Genomic DNA, 6,550 nt, shown 5'->3' on the forward strand with positions numbered 1-6,550 from the left:
ATGCAAGTGCAAGAGCAAGCCTCTGTTGAGTCTTAGACACGGGTATACATGAGTGGGACATGAGAACTCCAGAAGAGAAAGATGGGGACTGTCACAGGTATTCACGTTTAACTGAGAAGAGATGAGACAATACTCTCGCGATTGGAAGGAAAACTATTTTAAACTAATATATGGGTTTTTAAGTGACACTTCTATCCTCCAGGACCCCTTTCCCCCACAGAACCTTTCAGTATTCTCTGTGCATGTTAATCCTGCCGCTAGCAATCTTGGCCTCGTTCAGCTGCTAAGTGAATGCTGCTTCTATAAACATTTCCCTGCTACAAGTTGGATTTTTCACAGCATTAACTTTAACTACATGGGTGTTTGTAATGGAATAAAACTTCGAATTGATGTTTTGCCGTATTGGTAGTTAAAGAAGTGGGCCTCAAATGGAGATGGATGTGCGCCTCATTTCATGGGAAAATTGTGATCTCATGGGCCAAGTTTAAGTTGTAGACAGCTGAAGCTTCACTGAGAAAATGTTAAAGAAAAAGCACACCAACAAAACCCCTACTTTTCATGTGAAATTCCTCAGCAAATTTCCAACCTTATTTCATTTAAAATTGATTTTAAATATGCACTGAGCTTAAATCAATTGAGTAGAAAGTAGCAGGTTTTAACACCAACATCTGCATAGACCTCACTGTGGCAAAGGTACTGTGTATGGAACCTAGGAAGTACGGTGGAAGAATTTGCTCACTGTGCAAAGACTTTCAAGATGCTTGCCCCTTCCCTTTACATTGAAATGAATTTAAGGATAAAGTTCCTAGCTACTGCCCAGGAATCCAAGGCTCCTTAGAAGAGGCAGATTATTTAATTGTGGTTTAGATTACCCCACAAATGGCACAGGCACTTTGAACTCAGTTGAGTGGAGGGGGTGGGGGCAGTGGCTTGTAAAATTCATCATTGTCTCACCTGACTCCTAAATTTTAAAATTTAGGGCTGGGAGCAAAACTCGAATGAATGGCAGAGTCCCTTCCTAAGGAATCCATGCCTCCACATAAAACCTCTTCCTTTTTCTCAAAAATCTAGGTCTAACAATGTTGATATTAAAATAATAATAGAGAGAAAGCTGGAAGATGGGGCCCCTCTTTATAGTTACACGTTATCTGCTTAGACTAATATTGCGGTTGCCACCCACTGACATAATTTGTTTCACAGCCACAGCTTGGCAGCATGAATCAAATGTTGACATTCTAATTTCATGCACACATGGGCGTTTGGCTGAGCAGGCCTACAGCCTCCCAACCATTCTCTCTCTACCTGTGTAAATCAGGCAGACAAGGCGTACTCTCCACAGCCTGCCAGCGAAGCCGCTGTCTTCTGTTGAGGGAGCTGAGCCTTGCTTCCTCTCCTCACTGTGGTTTTTTTTTGTTTTTTTTGTTTTTTTGTTTTTTTGTTTTTTTTGCCTCCTGCTTTTGCAGAATGTCCCACAAACACCCTTTTACTCCTGTTGGCAATGTGATTTTCTTTGCATCCCCTCCCACCCCCCCGTTTGATCACAATTTGCAGAACTTTCCTTAAGATCTCAATTAACAGGTGATTTTCCTCATTGGTTTCTAAATTAGTCACAATTGTCTCTTTGAGAAAACACCAAGCTGAGTAAGTGGTATTTACAGGAGACACAGTGATGACTGGAGAGAAGAGAAGCTGGTTTTCCTCTGTTACAGACTGGATTATGTGTCTCCAGATTCAGATGTTGAAGCTCACCCTCCAGCAGGACGATATTGGAGATAGGACTCTTAAAGAGGTGATTAAGGTTAAATGAGGTCATCAGGGTAGGGCCCTAATCCAATAGGACTGGTGTCCTTATGAGAAGAGGGAGAGGCACCAACGACTCACACACACAGAGAAAATGCCTTTCAGGGACACAAGGAGAAGGTGACCATCTGCAGGCCAAGAAGAGAGGCCTCAGGAGAAAGCAAACCTGCTGACCCCTTCATCTTGTACTTCTAGCCTCAAAAACTGTGAGAAAATGATACACCAGTCTGTGCTCTCTTGTTATGGCAGCTGAGCAAACTAATACACATGCCCATTTAAGGGCCAAAGTTTTTGTGAGTGCTCTGTCACTGACCAGGTGGCTTCTAGAACCACCTGAGCCCATGGCTCCTTCAATAGACATTGTCAGTGTAAAGAGAGTTTAAGGACTCAGGAAATGGAATGAAACCAGCAGAGCCTTGCAGGGCAGCCCCTGTTTGACCTTCCACTCATGAAGGATTAATGGCCAGTCCTTTGTGTTAGGAGAGGATGCTCTGACCAGTTAGACATGAGGGAGTGCTGACATGAGGGAGTGCTGTTTTCCAGTGCCAGTGACAAGTTGGCCTAAGCCAGTCCCATGCTCACATTTGATTCTTCTAGGTCATGAGTTGGTAGGGAATGGGCTGGGGGTTAGGGGTAAGGGTGTTTCTGTTGGCTAAGGCACAGAGTAGAGCAAATGATTTGTACAAGAATGGACCAAATCTATGTCTATGGCCCAATCATCTTGCCCTTTTTCCAGCTCTGATTCCATTGCATCTTTCAGGGTCAGTGTTTCCTACTAATGAGATTTTTTTCCAATTGAGCCCAAGTTCATCCCCATTGAGAAAATTCTTCCCAGAAATTCTCACTGAATCATTTGGCCATCAAAGACTTTTCATCATCCTACTTGCTAGCCATGAGTTTTGTATGGAAGCACAAAAATACTTTTGTTCCCCCTTAAAGAGTTGATAATGTGGAGTCTGTCCCACATAGAAATGTTGAAAATTGTAATATTTTTCACCCAAGAGAAAATTATGTAATCTGGAGAAGAAGGTTTGGGACCTACCTTGAGTGCTATCTTTGGGATTCATCATTTACCTTCTATGGACTTTAGTGTCTTTACTTGTAGAACAAGGTTTAATCTCTCTGGTTGGTTCCAGTTTAATGGTCTGATGATTCTTTTATTTTATTCATTTATTTTTTTAATATGAAATTTATTGTCAAATTGGTTTCCATACAACACCCAGTGCTCATCCCAACAGGTGCCCTCCTCAATGCCCATCACCCACTTTCCCCTCCCTCCCACCCCTCATGAACCGTCAGTTTATTCTGTTTTTAAGAGTCTCTTAGGTTTGCCTCCCTCCCTCTCTAACTTTTTTTTTTCTTCCCATCCCCCATGGTCTTCTGTTAAGTCTCTGGGGATCCACATAAGAGTGAAAACATATGGTATCTTTCTCTGTATGACTTATTTCGCTTAGCATCACACTCTGCAGTTCCATCCACATTGCTACAAAAGGCCATATTTCATTCTTTCTCATTGCCAAGTAGTATTCCATTGTATATATAAACCACAACTTCTTTATCCATTCATCAATTGATGGACATTTAGGCTCTTTCCATAATTTGGCTATTGTTGAGAGTGCTGCTATAAACATTGGGGTACAAGTGCCCCTATGCATATCAGTATTCCTGTATCCCTTGGGTAAATTCCTAGCACTGCTATTGCTGGGTCATAGGGTAGATCTATTTTTAATTTTTTGAGGAACCTCCACACTGTTTTCCAGAGTGGCCGCACCAGTTTGCATTCCCACCAACAGTGCAAGAGGGTTCCCGTTTCTCCACATTCTTGCCAGCATCTATAGTCTCCTGATTTGTTCATTTTAACCACTTTGACTGGCGTGAGGTGATATCTGAGTGTGGTTTTGATTTGTATTTCCCTGATGAGGAGTGACGTCGAGCATCTCTTCATGTGTCTGTTGGCCAACTGGATGTCTTCTTTAGAGAAGTGTCTATTCATTCAGAAGTGTCTTCTGTCCATTTCTTCACTGGATTATTTGTTTTTCGGGTGTGGAGTTTGGTGAGTTCTTTATAGATTTTGGATACTAACCATATGTCATTTGCAAATATCTTTTCCCATTCCGTCGGTTGCCTTTCAGTTTTGTTGATTGTTTCCTTTGCAGTGTGGAAGCTTTTTATCTTCATGAGGCCCCAATAGTTCATTTTTGCTTTTAATTCCCTTGCCTTTGGAGATGTGTCAAGTAAGAAATTGCTGCGACTGAGGTCAGAGAGGTTTTTTCCTGCTTTCTCCTCTAGGGTTTTGATGGTTTCCTGTCTCACATTCAGATTCTTCATCCATTTTGAGTTTATTTTTGTGAATGGTGTAAGAAAGTGGTCTAAGTTTCATCCTTTTGCATGTTACTGTCCAGTTCTCCCAGGACCATTTGTTAGAGACAGTCTTTTTTCCATTGGATATTCTTTCCTGCTTTGTCAAAGATTAGTTGGCCATATTTTTGTGGGTCTAATTCTGGAGTCTCTATTCTATTCCATTGGTCTATGTGTCTGTTTTTGTGCCATGATTCTTTTATTTAAAAAAAAAATGTCACAGAAGTCTCCAGGAGCAAGGAAATGAAAATCAGTGATTTAAATTCAGCTTCTCTCAACAAAAACATACCGAGTGCCTGCTATGTGCCAGCCATGATGCTAAGTGCTGAATGCACAGAAATGAGTAAAGATGTAATCCTCAACCACAGAAAAGTGAGATCAAACTTCAGGGGAGGAAGAAACTCCCGACAACAGAATCATTGTGTAGTGGCTTGTACATCTGTTTAAGGGCAACTGTTATTTACAAAATGAACTCAGTTTATAGAAGAACCTGAAGCAATTGTTACCCTGGCTCCAGGGAATAAAACCTAATGGCTACTAATTAACTGTGTGATCTTGGAGGAACACATGACCTTACTGGGTCAAGGTCATTTTCTCTTAAATAAGGGGATTGGACTATGCTTTCTAAGTTTTCTATGCTTTCCAGTACTAACATTTTATAATTATGGGAATGTGAACTAGGTAAATAAATAATATTCTCAAGAATCCCCAAAGGTAGAAACAATTTACTAATTGCCTGGGAAGCATGTTTTCCCTCACATTTCTATCATAACGAGGTATGATACTATCTTCATGTTACCAAAACTTATGAATCAGTAAAAAAAATATCCAAAAGAATGATCTATGTGAGTGGCAATAACCAAAGTTCTGTGAAAGATTTTGTTATTGATGGATTCTGCCCTTGCAACCACTGAAACTGTTTTCCTTTGTCTCTTAGTTATTTAAAACTGTATTCTGGGGGCACCGGGCTGGCCCAGTCCATAGCGCATGTGACTCTTCATCTTGGGGTTGTAAGTTTGAGCACCATGTTGGGCGGAGAGATTACTTTAAAAAAAAACAAACAGGGGCGCCTGGGTGGCGCAGTCGGTTAAGCGTCCGACTTCAGCCAGGTCACGATCTCGCGGTCCGTGAGTTCGAGCCCCGCGTCAGGCTCTGGGCCGATGGCTCGGAGCCTGGAGCCTGTTTCCGATTCTGTGTCTCCCTCTCTCTCTGCCCCTCCCCCGTTCATGCTCTGTCTCTCTCTGTCCCAAAATAAATAAAAATGTTGAAAAAAAATTAAAAAAAAAACAAACAAAAAAACCCTGTTTTCCAAATTTCCTGTTGGTGTGGTACTGCCATAGTCATCCTCTTAAAGTATGCCTGCGTGCTCCCTCGGGAGTGGACACAGGCTTACCAGATTGAACCCAAGTGTCCCAAGCTGTGATTCAAGGCAACAAGCCTTATGTTCTCCCTTTCTGATTTAGGATCATTTGTCCCAACTAAGAATCTGACCTAATCAGACCTGGGCCTCCCCGTATCCATACACTGTCATTCAAAACTTTTCTCAGCTTCGGTTCCCTCCCTCCTCCATACACTTCTCAGGAGGCCCAGGGTTAAGATTCTATCTCCTTCTTGAATACTTGTCCCATACCTAATTCCACACAAGTTTTTCCTCTTTTTTACTCAATCCAACATTCTTTTATATAGTTAAGCTGCCTTCAGATGCTTCTCTTACTTGTCTGTGAACCATCTGGATTTTTTCTGTCAGCTATAATGGAAAGTCTTCCAACAGAAACACCATGCCTTCCATGGTTTTTGTATCTCCCATCATGTGTGGCGGAGTGCTCACTAAAGGTTTATAAAATTCAATTGAGAAAATCTGAAAGTAGTGTTTCATTTGTCTACCTGAATTTCAACAGTGTTTTCTCATTTCTGTAGCAATGGTGGAGGCATGGGGACCAGCAAGAACATGGGATTTTGAGTCTGATAGATCCGTGTCCAGATCTGAGATCTGCTGATTTACTCTGCTAATCATGAAACATTCATTGAGCAACTACTGTGTGGGAGATATAGGGCTGGATGACAGATAAATAGATAAATAGAATATAGTCCTTGCACTTAAGAAGTTCAGTGTCTAAGGGTGCTTGGGTGGCCCAGTCAGGTAAGTAGCCAACTCTTGATCTAGGCTCTGGTCTTGATCTCAGGTCGTGAGTTCAAGCCCCACATTGGGCTCTGTGCTCTTCTGGGATGAAGCCTACTTAAGAAAAAAAAAGAAAAAGCTCAGTGTCTAGAAACTGTATTACTTAATTTCTCTGAGCTTTTATTTCTTCACCTGAAAAAAAAAAAAATGAGAGTGGTAACTATTTCACTGAATTGTGAGTACTCCAATAGTTAGTTTTCTCTTCTTCCATTT

This window comes from Neofelis nebulosa, chromosome 7 (genome assembly GCF_028018385.1).
Source record: "Neofelis nebulosa isolate mNeoNeb1 chromosome 7, mNeoNeb1.pri, whole genome shotgun sequence".
In the NCBI taxonomy this organism is placed as follows: domain Eukaryota; kingdom Metazoa; phylum Chordata; class Mammalia; order Carnivora; family Felidae; genus Neofelis; species Neofelis nebulosa.